This window comes from Lepidochelys olivacea (genome assembly GCF_965140295.1).
Source record: "Lepidochelys olivacea isolate rLepOli2 genome assembly, chromosome: 2".
Lineage (NCBI taxonomy): Eukaryota > Metazoa > Chordata > Testudines > Cheloniidae > Lepidochelys > Lepidochelys olivacea.
In genome coordinates, this window is record NC_140412.1 from 150,779,913 (window position 1) to 150,799,295 (window position 19,383).

Consider the following 19,383-nt stretch of genomic DNA (forward strand, 5'->3'; position numbering starts at 1 on the left):
AAATATATTTTAAATGAAAAAGTCAACTACTCAAAAATTAGGAAATTCCAGTATTACTGTTGCCTGTCTAGGCATAAATCACAGTAGTATGGTGAAGGTGGAAATTGTCGGTAGGATGCTGCCTCATTTGTTGCCGAAGTTGGAAAGTGTGTAGTGAATGAGGACAAAGGACAGTCTTATGGTTAAGGCAGTTGCATGATACTCTGGAAAACTGGATTCTATCCCTGCCCCAGCCACAGAATTCCTATGTGATGCTAAGTAAGATGCTTAAAATCAAAATTTTCACAGATGGTCACTAATTGTGTCTTCTTCATTTTCTGGATACCCAACCTGAGAATCAGGGGTCTGACTTTCAGAAGTGCTGAGAGCTCACAATTGGAACTAAAGTTACTGCGGTGCAGTAGTCATAGATTCATATATTTCTGGGCCACAAAAGGACCACTGTGATCATCTTGTTTGACCTCTTGTATAACACAGGCCATATAACTTCCCCAAAATAATTCCTTTTGAACTAGAAAATATATTTAAAACAAAAGTCCAGTGTTGATTTTAAAATTGCCAGTGATGGAGAATCCATCTATTGTTAAATTGTTTCAGTGTTTAATTACTCTCACTTTGTTTGTCTTTTTAAAGATAGGTCCTATCTTTGCTCTCATCAGTCCTTTGGGACCTCACCTGTTCTCCATGAGTTCTCAAAGATAATTGCTACGGGTTCCAAGATTGCTCCAGCTACTTCCTTAAGTACCCTAGGATGAAATTCATCAGGCCTGCTGACTTTAATACATCTAACTTATCTAAATATTCTTTAACCTGTTCTTTCCCTATTTTGGCTTGTGTTCCTTCCCCCTTGTTAATATTAATTGTGTTTAATATCTGTTCACCAGTATCAATTTCTCTAACATCAACTTCCAGCCATTGGATCACGTTATAATGTTGTCTGCTAGACTGAAGAGTCCATTATTGAATCTTTGCTGTCCATGTAGGTATTTACACATTGTAAACAAGTCACCCCTTAACCTTTTCTTTTTTAAGCTAAATAGATCAAGCTCCTTGAGTCTGCATGTTTTCTAATCCTTTAATCATTCTCATAGCTCTTCTCTGAACCCTTTCCAATTTATATATTTGTAAGGAGGAGTACAAAAGAATAGCACAACCATCTACTGACAAAATCAGAAAGCCTAAGGCACAACGTGAATTACCTCTACTAAGGGACATAAAAGGCAATAAGAAAAGGTTCTTTAAATACATTAGGAGCAAGAGAAAGACAAAGGAAACCATAGGTTCTCTACTTAGTGAGGAAGGAGAGCTAATAACTGATGACATCAAGAAGTCTGACTTGTTTAATGCCTATTTTGCTTCAGTCATCACAAAAAAGTTTTATGGTGACCAGATATTCAACACTATTAATATTAACAACAAGCCAAAATAGGGAAAGAACAGGTTAAACAATATATAGATGTTAGATATATTAAAATCAGCAAAGCCTGATTAATTAAATCCTAGGGTACTTAAGGAAGTAGCTAGAGCAATCTTGGAACCCTTAGCAATTATCTTTGAGAACTGATTGAGGGCAGGGCTGTAGAAGGGCAAACATAGCACCTGTCTTTAAAAAGGGGAACAAAGAGAATCCAGGGAATTATAGACCAGTCACCCTAACTTTCACACCTCAAAATATACTTGAACAAATTATTAAACAATCTCTTTGTAAGCACCTAGAGAATAATAGGGTAATAAACAATAGCCAGCATGGATTTGTCAACAACAAATCATGCCAGACCAACCTAATTTCCTTCTTTGTCAAGATTACTGACCGAGTGGATAGAGGTGAAGCAGTAGACGTCACACATATCTTGATTTCAGTAAGGCTTTTGACATAACCCATATGACAGTCTCATAAGCAAACTAGGGAAATGTGGTCTAGATGATATTACTATAAGGTGGATCCACAATTGGTTGAAAGACCATACTCATAGAGTAGTTATCAATGGCTTGCTGTCAAATGGGGAGGCCATATTTAGTGGGATCCCACAGGGGTCATTCCTGGGTCTAGAAGCATCAATATTTTCATTAATGACTTGGATAATAGAGTGAAGAGTATGCTTGTAAAATCTGCAGGTGACACCAAGCTGGGAGGGGTTGCAAGCACTTTGGAGGACAGAATTAGAATTCAAAATGACCTTGACAAATTGGAAAATTGGTCTGAAATCAACAAAATTAAATTCAATAAAGACAACTGCAAAGTACCCACACTTATGAAGGAAAAATCAAATGCACAATGACAAAAAGGGGAGTAACTGGTGAGGGGGTAGTACTGCTGAAAAGGATCTGGGGGTTATAGTAAATCACAATTGAATAAAAGTCAAACATGTAATGCAGTTGTGAAAAAGGATAATATAATTCTGGGGTGTATTAACAGGCATGTTGTATGTAAGACACAGGATGTAACTATCCCCTCTCTTGGCGCTGGTGAGGCCTCAGGTGGAGTGCTGTGTCCAATTCTGGGCACCACAATTTAACAAAGATGTGTACAAATCAGAGAGGGTCTAGTAGAGAGCTACAAAAATGATAAAAATTTCAGAAAAACTGACATTTGAAAAAAGGTTTAAAAAGTGGGAATGTTTAGTCTTTACAAAAGAAGATTGAGGGGGTAAACTGATAACAGTCTTCAATATAGAACCATAGAGTCATAGAAGATTAGGGCTGTAAGAGATCTCAGGAGGTCATCTAGTCTAACCCCTGCTCAAAGCAGGACCAACACCAACTAAACCATCCCAGCCAGGGCTTCATCAAGCAGGGCCTTAAAAACCTCTAAGGATAGAGATTCCACCACCTCCCTAAAAAAAGAAAAGGAGTACTTGTGGCACCTTAGAGACTAACAAATTTTATTTGAGCATAATTTGGGGGTTGGACTAGATGACCTTCTGGGGTCCCTTCCAACCCTGATATTCTATGATAAGCTTTTGTGAGCTGAGCCGTAGCTCATGAAAGCTTATGCGCAAATAAATTTCTTAGTCTCTAAGGTGCCACAAGTACTCCTTTTCTTTTTGCAGATACAGACTAACACGGTTGTTACTCTGACACTACCTGCCTAGGTAACCCATTCCAGTACTTCATCACTCTCCTAGTGAAATAGTATTTCCTAATATCCAACTTAGACCTTCCCCACTGCAACTTGAGACCATTGATCCTTATTCTGTCATATGCCACCACTGGAAAGAGCCGAGCTCCACCCCTTCAGGTAGTTGAAGGCTGCTATCAAATCCCCCCTCACTCTTCTCTTCTGCAGGCTAAACAAGCTCAGTTCCCTCAGCCTCCTGATCATTTTCGTTGCCCTCCGCTGGACTCTCTCCAATTTCTCCACATCCTTTCTGAAGTGGGGAACCCAAAACTGGATGCAATACTCCAGATGTGGGGAATAATCGCCTCGGAACTGTTCTGCTGGCCCAGGATCCCCTGAGCAGCTCTTCTGCACCCCACCAAATCCTAGATAATTAGACTTTGCAAGGGAGACTAATGGAGGATTGTAGGGGGACTGTCTTCCCCTGCAAAGCAGAGCTATAGTGTGCACATTATGAAGCCACTGCAGACCCCATGTGGATTTTTTGGTCAATGGCACCACATAATCTGTAGGTCTAGTGGCTGTGTCCCCCACTTACCTCCAATGTCCCCTCTGTACAATTCTGGAGAGGGCCACTGTGCAGTAAGGACAGATAAAGCTAGATCTACAAAGAGATTTAGGCCTCTAACTGCCACTTTAGGTGCCTTAGTCCAAAATTTGGATCCTCAACATCTTCACTCAGCTGCTGCCCTATGCTGTAGGCACCTAAAGCCTCCAGGGACCTACAATTCTGGTGGCAAAGCCCCTAGGCAGCTAGATTTGTATTTCTGAACATGCACACAGCTGCCTACCTCATGCCGAAGCCCAAGAGGAATCCTAAAGCTAGGCAATGTCCTGCCTTTCTCACCTGTTGAGCCCAATCTGGTTGGTATGCTCAGAGCATGCCTAATCCACACAAAGGACAGACAGAGGAAGAGGCAGTGCCCTCCCCCTTGTATACTTTAGCTCCAGGGATAGAGCACTCATCAAGGATGGAGGAATTCAGGGTCCAAATCCCCACTTTGCCTGATATGCGGGAGGGATTTGAACCCAGCTATCTTAACCATTAGGGCACTCTCCTGGGAGGTCTCGGTTCAAATCCCTGTTCCACCTCAGGCAGAGTGGGGATTTGAACCTGGGTCTCCAACATCTTGTGTGAGTGCTCTAATTACTGGGGTAAAGGTTACAAGGGGGTACCAGCTTGAGCAGAGGGATGCCAGCAGTTAGGTGCCTAAATCCTTTTAAGAGGTGAAGCTTAGTTAATGTCCAAAATATGAGATGAAAATTCATGAATATCCTCTGTCTAGAGACCTACATGGCTTGGGGGCTGGTTACTTGAGGGTTTGTCTCTCTCCTGATGCAATATTAGCAGAGTGGAGATCAGTGGAGGTACTTGAGCTGGAGCTGTCTCATTCTAAATAGGAGGGAATTGTTGGCAGGATGTTTTCTGTGAAGATCACTTGACTTAGGAATTTCCTCTCCCCCAGGGCACTAGTTCCCATATTTACCTTTCAGGAACACTGCAAAGCTCTTTCCCCCTGCTCCTATCCTCTCCACAGACTCTGGCCTGCACCCTGTCCCTCTGCCCTCTAGTTACTGCCCAGGTCCTCCCCCACTGCTATCCTGCCCCCCACTGCATGACTCCTGTTTTCCCGCCCAGTGAGCTCCTGCTCGTCCCCCTCCCTGTATCTTTTGCCCCATTCCTCACTTCTCTGCCCTTGAGCCAAGCTGTTTCCTCCTTCTTCTCCTTGCTTCTTGGGTGCCAGCAGGGGCAACATTAAGAGCACAGGAGTCAGGCTGCCTGCTCTCAGTTCTGGTGCCGGATGTCACAGCATCCTCTGGCAGCTGGAAGGAGCAATTGCAGAGAAAGTTCTGCTCAGCTCTTGCATCCCTGGGATAGAGCATGCTCATGTGGGATGGTACATCCATAAACTGGAAGTAGATAGGAGCTGTGACAGGCTTGAGCATGCTCAATGCAGATGCATTTTTCAGAGAAATAAGCTGCCAGACTCTATGAAGTCAATTTTCCAAAGCTTTACACCCAGGCCAAAAGTGTGTATTTCTTCACAGGACTGGCTGGAAGCACATCCCTGGCACTATGGCAACCTCTCTGCCTAATTCCAAATTCCTGCTCCAAAGCATGGAGGTGTATTACAGCTTCTCATTGAAACACTGGTAAGATATTTTTACTTGTTCAAAACAGCATATTTTCCCCAACCCCATTCTTGTCAACAGCTGAAACATTTTAACTGAAATTCCCCCCCCCCCCCAAAAAAAAAAATCATAGAGTCATAGAGTTTATGGATAAAAGGAACCACCAGATCATCTAGTCTGACATCCTGTGTATCGCAGGACACCAATACCATGCAGCACCTGCACACTTACCCAGCAACTGAAATTATACCAACATATCATAGCCCACAGGAGACTAAACTGTTACATACCACAGGCAGAGAACAGGAAGGACCCAGGTGCACCAATGCCTGAGGCCCCTGCAATGACAGGAAATTGATTAAGTGAGATACCCAAATAATTCTGGCAAGTGACCTGCATCCACATGCTGCAGAAGAGGTGAAAAAAAAATCCCAAACCCACGTTGACTGCCAATCTGACCTGGGGGAACATTCCTTCCCAACCCCACATATGGTGATCAGTTAGACCTGAGCATGTCAGCAAGAACCAGCCAGCCAAGCAACTGACAGAGAGAATCCGTGATGCCACCTCAGAGCACTGGCCCACCCCATCCAATGTCCCATCTCCAGCCCATGCCATCTCTGAAGAAGACAAAAACAAAACAAAACACAAAACACGTGGGGCGGGGGGGGGGGAGGAGGAGGAGGAGGAGGAGGAGGAGGAGGAGGAGGAGGTACTTTCAGAAACCCCTGCAGGTGGCTGGCTGAAGTCCTAAACTGTGAGCTTTTAGGATCATAAGACATCAGTTAGAGACAAAACGTGATATGAAAAATTTCAGCCTGAATGGTTTAACTCTGGCAAAGTTATACGCAATTGAAAACAGAGTCTTATAATAAAAAGTATTAGGCAACTTTAACTATAGGTGGTGCTTCCTGCACCATCTACAATTTTATTTTAAAAATATCGCTATATTTTGACAAGAAATTAAAAAGAAAATAATCAAGGGTTTATTTAGGGTCTGCACAGGAAAATTTTTCAAAACTGACCACCAAAAAAGTATCCACCAAAAAAGTACCCACAAGTATTCAAATCTTGTATACTTTAGAAATCTCACTTGTTAGAACAAACAGACGTGTGCAGTCAAATTTTGTGTTGTGCAATATAGAGATTTGAAAGCGGACCAGCAAGGAAAGTGAGAACACAGAGTAAAAATGAGGGAGCTGAAAGGTAGCTTTTTGCATTTACACTTCTCAAAATTCTAGTTACATTGACAAATATGTATGATCTTTAATTGCACTAAATATAAATTACAATATTTATTTATTGACCAGAAGTGTATTTTAATTAAAGGATGTTAGTTAAAACAAGGAAATTCCATAACTAAATAAATAGTTTTCTTTTATATTAAATGAATGCATTAGATTGACTAATTTTCTACTATAGCAAAAGTAAAATACTGTTTGATCACTAATAAAATACAATAATCATTCAGATCAAGAAATTAGCCTGAGAAAGGCTGCCATGGGGTGAGTTATTCTGTTAATCCATACTCTTGGGATTAACAGTGATTACATCCTAGGGGAAATCATGCATCTTTCTAAATATATTTCTAGTTTTCTTTAGAAGTATTAGTAAGAAAACTAGAAGTAAATGGAGTATACAGAATGATTTCCCATGGTCTTTGAAAAGCAATTCATCTAACTGTATTACATTTACATAACTCCTAGGCCTTTTGCTCAAAAACTGGGCTTCTTTTAATCCATCTGTCATACTTTATTCTACTACAGGACAGAATCACATGTTTCAGAAGGTTAATCATTAAAGACATGAATTGCAGTTGTATACACAATAGGGCCTCGGTACTGGCACAAATATACATTATCTTATCTTATCACTCTATCTGCTGCACGTTTAACAGCCTTTGATCTTATCTAATAATAGATATATTGTTGAAATAATCACCATTTAAATATATTAGGTTGTTTGACATAGGTACTATACACAAGGAAAATCAATAATGATTATACAATCACTAGATTCAATGTAAACTGCATACCGCAAATGTCTTTACAGGGTTAGATAACAGCACAGAAATCCTAATGAAAGTCAATAGCCATTAGTTTTTAGAAGCAGCACTTGAACTTTTCGGGTTTTTTACAGTAACTAGTACGACCATGGGTGTAAGATTTAAAACAAATGAAGATGAAAGAAAGAATGACAAGTAGATTTGACAAACACATCTCAGGAACTGGTTAATATTTGCTGTTCTTTTGAAAAAACAAGTAAATATACATTCATTTTCTGTAGTAAATGAATTTATCCAGATCTCTGAAGTGAAAATATTACTGCAAGGTCCATTCACAGTGATAGCTGATGTTGAGATCCCAAAACACCCGTTATTACCCTAAAATAGAGAATTAACTTTTGATTTCTACAAAAGAGATGGTGTCACCTCATGCAAGAATTACTTTAGCTCAGGTTTTTTTTTCAGTTTAGAATACAAGAACTACATGAATGCATGTTTACAATCAGAATTTATCTGTGGGGAATATTTTGTACAATTCAGCCTCTATAAAAGTTGATGTTCTGTTTCTCTTATTTTGCTTTAAACTAGAATACTTTCCCCTTCCTGTGCATGAACTTTCATTGTGATATAATTTTGAACAGCAAACACTCAAAAAGTGAAAAATTGATCTTTACGTATAAAGATTGTAATACTTAAGTAGTGATAATTATAACTATATATAATATTTCTTCAGAAGTAGCTGAAACTCAAAGCCATTTTATATTATTCTGGTACAATAAGAAAAGGATTTCGGCAGGATATAAATTATTTGTATTTCTTTCAAGAATTTACATAGTTTTACCCATGTGTAGGTGGAATAATAATGATCAGTTGGTAGTTCTCAATACTGCCAGTGAAGTAAAAGAGAGTGCAAAGATATTCGCACTCTTGTGAACGTCCTGCTATATTTTTTATCCAAAGATATATGGCAAGGATTCTATAAATAAGCAGCCTTTTAAAATAGGCCTACAATTGTAAAAGAATTTGATCTTCATTAAGCACTCTCTTAAGCAACCTTTCAGAAAGAAACTAGATACTATTTTATAATTACATAGCTCTAAAGCTAGGAGCTTTTCAAAACTCAATTTATAAGTAAACACCAAAGGAGGATAAAAACAAGTTTGGCAAAAATATAATCTACTCATTCCTGTCTTTGTATAAAATTAAAAGCTTTTTGAAGGTAGAGAACCAACACTTTATAACCCTTATCTTCTGTCCACTCTTACATGGCTGTCGAATTTACTGTTTAAGCTTTTCTTTGTAATCACACTATTACGCACTTCATCACCTTCCCTACCCCCATCATTCCATCTAATGGTTTTAAGGGGAAAGGAAATTACTTGTCTTCACTGCCAGCACTTGACACTTTTATGGATCATTTGTAATGAAGCTATTCTTTGGTTTTAATGGAGACTTTTATTTGGACCAATGTGAATAATTTTCAAAAGGTGATTAATTAAATAATCCCTGCCACCCTGTAAAATGGATCAACATATTACATTGCACTGATCCAAAAGTTATTTTATTCCTGCATTAGACTTCAAATGCTATGCATTTAAACAAGCTTTAAACTAGGACATATAATTTACTATACATTAATTATACATATGGTGTGGCTAAAGTAAGAAAAAGTTTTACACCTTTTTGAACTTTGTAAAATATGTTGCCAGGGTTTATAATAATGATAAGATTTCTTTTGAAAACAATATACCTGACCATTAAATAGAGGTATGTAAAAGACTCCTATCTAATCAAATATAACTTCTGGAAATGTCATTCTGTTTTAGAAACATACAGCTTTAGCTATCAGACAAATCTTTATATAAAGAAAACAATTTTTAAACATACAGTCATGCTGCTTATAAGGAACAGAGAGAAGCATATTTAAAAGCTATCACTTTAATATTTAAAGCATATTTAAAAGTTATTTAAATTAATATGTGCTGTTAAATTATCAAGTGCTATTCTTAAATGTCATGAATCTTATAGAAATTACTGCACAGATAACTTTTTCAAATAAAAAACGTTGTCATATCTTTTTGCTATATCTTATTGCTGTTAATTCCTACTTGAAATAGTAAGTATCTAAATGTGAAATGTGCTTATAAAAGAAGGTATCTTACTCCCCAAGAAAGATTGTTATTGGACAGATTAGTTATTATACTTAAATTTTCTCAATAGTTAAGGCAAGTGAAATATAAAAATGAAATGTCACTGTTATGAGTCACATTTTTAAAACTAAGCAAGATACAGGGATATTTTAAAGTTTTGAAGTTTTTTTTACTTTGAACTTTTGCAGAGAAAATTAAGTTTAAAAGTACTGATGCTTAAGATAGCAAGAGACACCAGATGCACTGTACAAGTCATATCAGGAAAACTGTAAATTATTTTTTCATGCAATATTTATGCGCTTGTTCCAGTGTCTACATAATAGTCAATAGATTGACAACAAAGTCACATTTCAGACAAATATTAAAAAGCACCAACATGTTAAATGATGATAGAAAAGGAAATACTTCACATACATATGTAGGTATCTGCTATACACAAAAGGCAAATAGCTGTTTTGAACTGTGAAGACTATTTAAAGGTTTAGTGTACACCTTGGTTTCCTGCTGTCTACATAAGTACAGAGAGATCTAAATCCACTGCATACTGGGACTAACTGATCAAAGCAGTAGTTAAATCTATCCATGGAAAATCTAAGTAGTTTTTGGAGGCAACTCTTTGAATGCAGATTAGTGATTTCACTGAAGTAGTCAATCAACTGCTTTTTTCTGGCTGTTAAAATGTCATTGAGTGAACACAGCAGATAAAAAAATGATGAGCAAAAAATAGTATTTCAGCTAGAACAAACTTGCGATTTGTAGACTGGATCCCATGAATCTGCTTCAGTCAAGATCGTTTCAGAGGTAGCTACAGGAATGAATCCCACAAAGGGACTAAGTTTAATCATCCAATCCCAGACTGTATTGATTTTGGAACTACTTGCAATGACTATATAAATAAGCCATTTCTTTGCAACTGTAGCTGGAGTCGGTCATGAACCCAAAACCTTCACAACCTGGTCCAAAGTGAATTATGCCCTGCAGAAATAAATTAATAAAACTAACACAGCTAGGCTTCTCTACCAACTTATTTTCACGTTTCAAGAGCTTAAAAATATAAAATCAATAATCATTTAGTCATAAGGGTAAATGAAGCGACATAACATCAAAGTATACCCTTTAGCCATTCAAGGCATTCTAGGTAATTTATCTCATCAAAAGGCAGTGGTAATAATCCTTTCCACTCTGAGACAAGCCACCACACAGCTGCTGTATTATCCTAGAGTAAACAAGTTTGGAGAAAATATTAAAAATCAATATCTGTTTCCTTCTATCAGGCCAGATGGCATCCATCATAAATCTGCCTTTGTAAAGAGTTCTTTAGGTTTAGTAGCAATAGTGTGAAAGACAACTGAATTAACAATATAAAACTCAACCAGTTTGATAGGAATTGATAGCTGAATTTCCTTAAACTTACAATACTCAAACTAAATAACCATGCAAAAACAATCCAATATGTTAATATACTATCTAAAGGAAGCTTGTGACTAATCTTAGAAACTCAAAATCGTAACACTAACTTTGCAAACTCCATAATAACACAAACATATTGTCATTTTTGCATTGCTATGGTTTACATGTCACAAAGGACAGCAAACACATCTAATTTGAAGGTCTGTCACATGATCTTATTGCTATCATGTTCCCAAGATACTTACAAAAAGTTCTGAAAATAAACAGCCTCATCACAACATCCCAAGTATAATAGCTCTGACTCTATCAAGATCTTGTAGCAACTGTTTAAATCATCATTACAGTAAAGGAGAAGCAAATCTTCAGGATCACATTAGTCCTTAAAGTGCAGTTTTATTGTATGCGACTAGTAACTGGCCAGCTAAGCAAGGTCCAACAACTTTATTCATTCCACAGCCCAGACTAAGGCATAGAGCGCAAAGGACTGCCTTAAGAATTGCTACAGATCATGATATGCACCCTACTAAGGAAATGCTAGTGTTCAGCTCCAGCAAGCTCTTCTCAAGAGCTCCACACATGAGCATTATATAGTCCTTTGATTTTCTGTAATATTTTTTAAGAATGATATGGATGACAGTCACTTTCTTGACTGGTATTGTTACCCAGTGGGTGCAGATGGGTTACAATGCCCCTGAGGCAGAGCAGGAGACATGAGGTGTTTGGGTCTCATAACTGTGTGGGGCAATATGAACGGTCTTTTGGGACTAGCTAGAAAAAGCCCATATCAATGGAGGATCTGGACAGACAATGGGAACCTAAATGACTGAACAATTGACACCTAACTGTGGGAAGCTCCAGCAAGCGGAACCTGGGCACTAGCCCGGGTCTGCAGGAGCCGGACAATGGACCAAGAAGTATCATATATCTGTATTAGGAGCTGACCTCAGAGAGACACAGGAAGTTGTCACCTGGACGGACAGAAATAGGGACAGAAAGTTAGAGAATGGAAAACAAGATTGTACCGAGATCAATATGAGTCAAGGGAGCCCTGGCTTCATCGTATATGGACTATGTCTTAACTTTTGTTTCTAAATGCTAGTCTAAGGACTTCCTGATGATGTGTTCCAGCCACTCTATTATGAAAAGGCTGCTTGGTGTCACTGCAAATACTTGCTGAGGTTCATTGATCCCGGTAGAGGGTAAAAAGTCTCTAAACAGGAGGGTGTCTCAGTTTGACTCACTGGACAGAGCTCACAGTGTGAAACAGGAATGCTGGAGTGCAGAAGCTCAATCTAGGAAACATTGAGGCCACCTGGCCTTCTCTTAAGGAAGAGTGAGAGCTCGTGGCACACTGACGGGGTACCTCCAAGAGACTGTTTAAAAGCTTTGGCATAGCCATATCCTGTGGATCCATGAAGGCCTCCCAGACAACATCTTGGAGATAGGCTGGCTGGGACATGTCACAGAGGCCAGGCAGGGGGTCTCAAACTTTTTCACAGTGTGGACCACATCATGTGCCTTTCACAAATGGGTGCACCACTTCCCCCCATTTACAATCTTATAACGTCACTGTCAACATTACAACAATTGCTGATTTGGAGAGGTAATGTTAGGATAGTAGAAGTTAATCATGCTGCCTATCTCTGTTCTTCACTCCTCCCATCTATTCTGTTAATCTCTTTCCCCTGCAAATATTTCTTTGCTGCCTGGGTCCCTTATCCTCCTGTTCCTTTCCACATGCTTCCCTATTTCCTGGTCATTATTTCCTATGGCACATGGTTCTCTGTCACTTGGTTCCCTACTCCCTTGGACCTGCCACCCATGCTTCTGCACCTGCTTCCCATAATCTATAGCTACCTCATTTTTATATTGATATAATAGGCATCACAGAAACCTGGTGGAGTGAGGACAATCAATGGGACACAATCATTCCGGGGTACAAAATATATCGGAAGGACAAAACAGGTTGTGCAAGTGGGGGCGGGGGGAGAAGTGGCACTATATGTGAAAGAAAATGTAGAATCAAATGAAATAAAAATCTTAAATGTTCCATAGAATCTCTATGGATAGTAATTCCATGCTCTAATAAGAATATAACAGTAGGGATCTATTATTGACCACCTGACCAGGACAGTGATAGTGACGATGAAATGCTAAGGGAGATTAGAGAGGCTATCAAAATAAAGAGCTCAATAATAGTGGGGAATTTCAATTATTCCCATATTGACTGGGTACATGTCACCTCAGGACAAAATGAAGAGACAAAATTTCTCGATACTTGAAATGACTGCTTCTTGGAGCAGCTGGTACAGGAACCCACAAAGGGAGAGGCAACTCTCGATCTAATCCTGAGTGAAGCGCAGGATCTGGTCCAAGAAGTAACTATAAACAGGACCGGTTGGAAATAGTGACCACAATATAATAACATTTAACATTCCTGTGGTGGGAAGAACACCTCAACAGCCCAACACTGTGGCATTTAATTTCAGAAAGGGGAACTATGCAAAAATGAGGAGGTTAGTTAAACAGAAATTAAAAGGTACAGTGACTAGAGTGAAATCCCTGCAAGCTGCATGAGCACTTTTCAAAGACACCGTAATAGAGGCTCAAATTAAATGTATACCCCAAATTAAAAAAACACAGTAAAAGAACTAAAAAAGAGCCACCATGGCTTAACAAGCATGTAAAAGAAGCAGTGAGAGATAAAAAGGCATCCTTTAAAAAGTGGAAGTAAATCCTAGTGAGGTAAATAGAAAGGAGCATAAACACTGCCAAATTAAATGTAAAAATATAATAAAAAAAGCCAAAAAGGAATTTGAAGAACAGCTAGCCAAAAACTCAAAAGGTAATAACAAAATATTTTTAAAGTACATCAGAAGCAGGAAGCCTGCTAAACAACCAATGAGGCCCCTGGACGATCGAGATACAAAAGAAGCATTTAAAGACAATAAAGTCATTGCAGAGAAACTAAATGAATTCTTTGCTTCAGTCTTCATGGCTGAGAATGTTAGGGAGATTCCCAAACCTGAGCCGTCTTTTGTAGGTGACAAATCTGAGGAATTGTCACTGGTTGAAGTGACACTAGAGGAGGTTTTGGAATTAATTGAGAAACTTAACAGGAACAAGTCACCGAGACCAGATGGTATTCACCCAAGAGTTCTGAAAGAATTCAAATGTGAAATTGCGGAACTATTAACTATGGTTTGTAACCTGTCCTTTAAATCAGCTTCTGTACCCAGTGACTGGAAGATAGCTAACGTAACACCAATATTTAAGAAGGGCTCTAGAGGTGATCCTGGCAATTACAGACCAGTAAGTCTAACGTCAGTATCAGGCAAATTAGTTGAAACGATAGTAAAGAATAAAATTGTCAGACACATAGACGAACATAAATTATTGCACAAAAGTCAACATGGTTTCTGTAAAGGGAGATCATGTCTCACTAATCTATCAGAGTTCTTTGAGGGGGTCAACAAACATGTGGACAAGGGGGATCCAGTGGACATAGTGTACTTAGATTTCCAGAAGGCCTTTGACAAGGTCCCTCACCAAAGGCTCTTACATAAATTAAGTTGTCATGGGATAAGAGGGAAGATCCTTTCATGGATTGAGAACTGGTTAAAAGACAGGGAACAAAGGGTAGGCATAAATGGTACATTTTCAGAATTGAGAGGGGTAACTAGTGGTGTTCCCCAAGGGTCAGTCCTAGGACCAATTCTTTTCAACCTATTCATAAATGATCTGGAGAAAGGGGTAAACAGTGAGGTAGCAAAGTTTGAAGACAATACTAAACTGCTCAAGATTGTTAAGACCAAAGCAGACTGTGAAAAACTTCAAAAAGATCTCACGAAACTAAGTGATTGGGCAACAAAATGGCAAATGAAATTTAATGTGGATAAATGTAAAGTAATGCACATTGGAAAAAAATAACCCAACTATACATACAATATGATGGGGGCTAATTTAGCTACAGCTAATCAGGAGAAAGATCTTGGAATCATCGTGGATAGTTCTCTGAAGATGTCCACGCAGTGTGCAACGGCAGTCAAAAAAGCAAATGGGATATTAGGAATCATTAAAAAAGGGATAGAGAATAAGATGGAGAATATCTTATTGCCCTTATATAAATCCATGGTACACCCACATCTTGAATACTATGTACAGATATGGTCCCCTCATCTCAAAAAAGATATACTGGCATTAGAAAAGGTTCAGAAAAGGGCAACTAAAATGATTAGGGATTTGGAACGGGTCCCATATGAGGAGAGATTAAAGAGGCTAGGACTTTTCAGTTTGGAAAAGAGGACACTAAGGGGGGATATGATAGAGGTATATAAAATCATGAGTGGTGTGGAGAAAGTGAATAAGAAAAAGTTATTTACTTGATCCTGTAATATAAGAACTAGGGGCCACCAAATGAAATTAATGGGCAGCAGGTTTAAAACAAGTAAAAGGAAGCTCTTCTTCACTCAGAGCACAGTCAACCTGTGGAACTCCTTGCCTGAGGAGGTTGTGAAGGCTAGGATTATAACAGGGTTTAAAAGAAAACTGGATAAAGTCATGGAGGTTAAGTCTATTAATGTCTATTAACCAAGATAGGTAAGGAATGGTGTCTCCTCTGTTTGTCAGAGGGTGGAGATGGATGGCAGGAGAGAGATCACTTGATCCTTACCTGTTAGGTTCACTCCCTCTGGGGCACCTGGCATTGTTCACTGTTAGTAGACAGGATACTGGGCTGGATGGACCTTTGGTCTGACCCAGTATGGCCATTCTTATGTTTTTATGTTCTTATGTTTTCATTCCCTTACCCCATGGACATTCCTCTCCTTCTGATGGGTAAACTCATGTTTCTTCTCCTCTTATACAGCTAGTGGCTGCTGCTATGCTGATTCTTTTTGCATTCCACTGTCTTTACATGCCTGCAAGCTCTGCTTTTTAATGAAGACCCTGGACACCTATTGAAGCATCTTAAAAGGAGGAACTATCAGTATCATGTAGCCTCTTCAGATCACGAGCTAGTGATCCACTAACCACTACTTGTCCATGGTTCACAGTTTGGAAACCTCAGCCAGAAGTAAACCAGGGTGGCTGATATGTGATTTCCAAGAGCAGTACAATTTATGCAAACACAATTACGTATATAGCAGAGAAAGCACTGGTCCATAGGATTAATAGAGAATTACAAATCATACCTGCAGATACAGCTGTCATAAGCATGGCTATATTTTACATCATTATTGTACTTAAGCAGCTGAAAACTAAAATCCTTAGGACTGTATTTGATACTACACCCCATATTCTCCATAGATATATTGTTAAGATATGAATATGGCATAACTAAGATATGTTTTATGCAAGATGGATCATGTGAGGCATCAATGGAAAGGTTATGATGTACTGACTATGACTATTCTATTTGTATGCATGTATCATTTTTGTATCTGAAGTTGGGAATATTGTCTATGTACCTATTACAACTGTGTTTACACCTGGGGAATGCCCACCAGACAAAATGCAATCAGCCTGGATGGGCCATTGTGGGGAACAATAGGACTCTGAAAATGCTAATCTCCCACCTTCCTGAGAAGTTTCCTGGGATGCTGCAAACAACCTTGACTCATGGCTGCTTTGACACTGCAGGGTCATGTGGTCATGTCACGTAGTACTAGATTCCATCTTGGACTACTAATATTTTTCCACTAATAGGAGGTGGGGATCAAACTGGGAAACAAAGGATTCCTGCCGTATGTAAATCCTATTTAAGGCAGGGAATTGAGTTAATCTTTGTTCTTTCTTCACTGAATCCCATTCCAGGATGACTGCTGGAAACATCTGAGAAACAAAGAGAAAGGTGTGGAGAAAGACTGAGCCCAAGCTCGAAAAGGTGTCTTGCCTGTGAAAGAAATGGCTAAAACAATATTTAGGGTGAGAAATTACTACTTGTAACCAGTTTCTTTAATGTATTGAGCTTAGTTTGCAAGTTTGTTTTATTTGTTCAGTAATCTGCTTTGATCTGTTTGCTATTCCTTATAATCACTTAAAATCTATCTTTTGTATCTAATAAACTTGTTTTTGTTTTCTCTAAACCCAGTTTGTGAAATCCATAACTGGGGGTGGGTGGGTGGAAAAAGGCTGTGCATATGTTCCTCCACATTGAGGGAAGGAGCAAATTTCATGACCTTATGCTGTACAGGTTTCTGTGCAGTGCAAAACAATACAATTTTGGGTTTACACTCCAGAGAAGGCATGCATTTGAGTGCTGGGCAATTCCCTAGCTGAATCTTCCCATGCAGAGCTGATTTAAGTGTCTGTGTCTTTCTGCAGCTGGGTGTGTCCCTACCTGTGGGTGTGCTGGAGGAGGCTTGAGGGCCTGGCTCAGCATGGCAGTGTAAAGGAGCCCAGGCTGGTGGAACAGGTGGGCTCAGTGGTACCCCAGTACATTAGGTGGCACCCCAGAGTAAGGGGGAACCTGTCACATATAGTACTGGTAGAGAATTTTGGAAAGGATAGGCTCTGGGCATATACTTATATACACATGGAAACAGATAACATATCAGAGGCCTGGAGTCAATACCAGCATGGGGCAGTGGATAGTGCATTGAGGTGGGAGGCTGGGTTCTTGTCTTGCCTCTATTTTTGATTTTCTCTATACTTGGGTCAAAGACTTTTGACCTTATTCTGTCTCATTTTCCTTATATATAAAATGGGGATAATAATACTTCGGGTTAATTTGTACCCCGGGTATAGTTTCAAAAGATCTTTTCAAAGTTGGCGTAAGCTATCTTGTAGCAGATAGGGGATTGCCTTGTTGTTAAGTTTAGTTTCTAGAAAGCATGATATGATTTTGTTTTACTTGTAACCATTTGTTTCCAATATTCTTACACTTGAATCTCTGTTCTTTGATAATATAAGCCCTAAGTGTTAAGCAAAGTGGTGATCCTGAGTTGCATCTTACAAGCTGGTGTGTACTATTCATATGGGAATAGTAGATCTAAGAAATCTGTTAGTGTTCAATGGAACAGGGGCTGAGCACTCCAGAGGAACATTCAGAGGACTCGGGAATTAGTGTGTGCCTATCACTAACCTGCAGAGAGAGAGAGAGAGGCCTCTGGAGGCCTGGAAAGCAATGCTTGTGTTGCCATAGGCTGGTGGTTTCAGGAAGATGACCCACAGCAGGCACAGATGAGACTCCCTCACAGAAGGGCAGGTGGTGATGAGGTACCACAGAACCCAGGGCACACTTGGGAAGTGGGATGCTGGGAACTTTAAGTTTACATGGTAACTGTCCCCCCTACCCTTTTGGCATGTAATGGTGCATTATGGTGGACCTTATCTGATTAACCTTACATTAGAAACATTCATATATGCGGCTAAAGATCATGCTTTAAGATGAGTTCTATAGTTGCATATTAAAAATGGTAAGCAACAAAACAGAAGTAATACAACTATTATCATCAGTACAAGAAAAACCTTAAATCCAATTTATGTATGTTCTTTAGACTGGACCATACTGTTACTGATTGGATAAAATGAATATCCTTCTTATTTAATAACTTCTTAAAAATTTGAGTTAAACAATTTATGTGGACATTGAACTTGGGTTTATATCAGTAAAGTTCCATCCATTTTGGAATACCATCAATTGTGGTTTCTTTTTCTCAACTGTGACAGGAGTAATAATGTGTGCCCAACAATTGTTTTCTTGTGCTGTGTAAAAGAGAAGTTGTTGGTAAGGAACACATTAGAGTGTCATATTGATAATATTTATGGTTAGTTACCACATAGTACTGTCCCTTCATATTATAGATCACCCTCAGAGCCATTTGACAAGCCACACTGGGTAAGACACAGTAGCTACTAACTGGTCTGTTGGACTCTCTATAGTCCAGCATATCCACAGACTGGTGTTGTGAGTCAAATACATTATACCTGCATATGTAGAAATATCCCTTAACAGACCAACAGGCCATATGAGAGGGTCTCCAAATCCTGGATTCTTTATGATATACAAAAAAAATCTGGTAACTCCAGGCTTTCCTCATAAATGTTTCATTCCAGGTAACCAACTGAATGGACAACTGCCAATTTATCAAATACTTTGCCAAAAGGATTAAACACACGTAAAGACAAAGTAGAAGAAATACATAGGAGACTGGCCATTGTGATACAGTTAATTTTACAGGCATTTTCATTGGGATGTGATGTTACTGACCCCAAGTTTCTGATGGTGTTAAATGGCTTATATGTTCAAACATAAGCCCAATCTATAGGCTGATTTCCCTTGGCACATTTAGGACAATACCACTTGGACATTTGTTCATCTTTATTAAGCTAGGCACTTTGTTTACCTTAAGATACTTTAGTATCTCATCTACTACTTGTAATATATAACCATCACCATCAGTACAAATTGTTTCCTTACCTAAACATTTATCTTTCCACTTTGAACCTTTAAGAGTAATTATTTCTTGGGTTAACCTGTCTATTTCATTGATCATTGGTGTAAGTACTATATCAGCCTCCTTATAATTAAAAGTCTGTCTTTTGATATTTTCTATACCTGATTC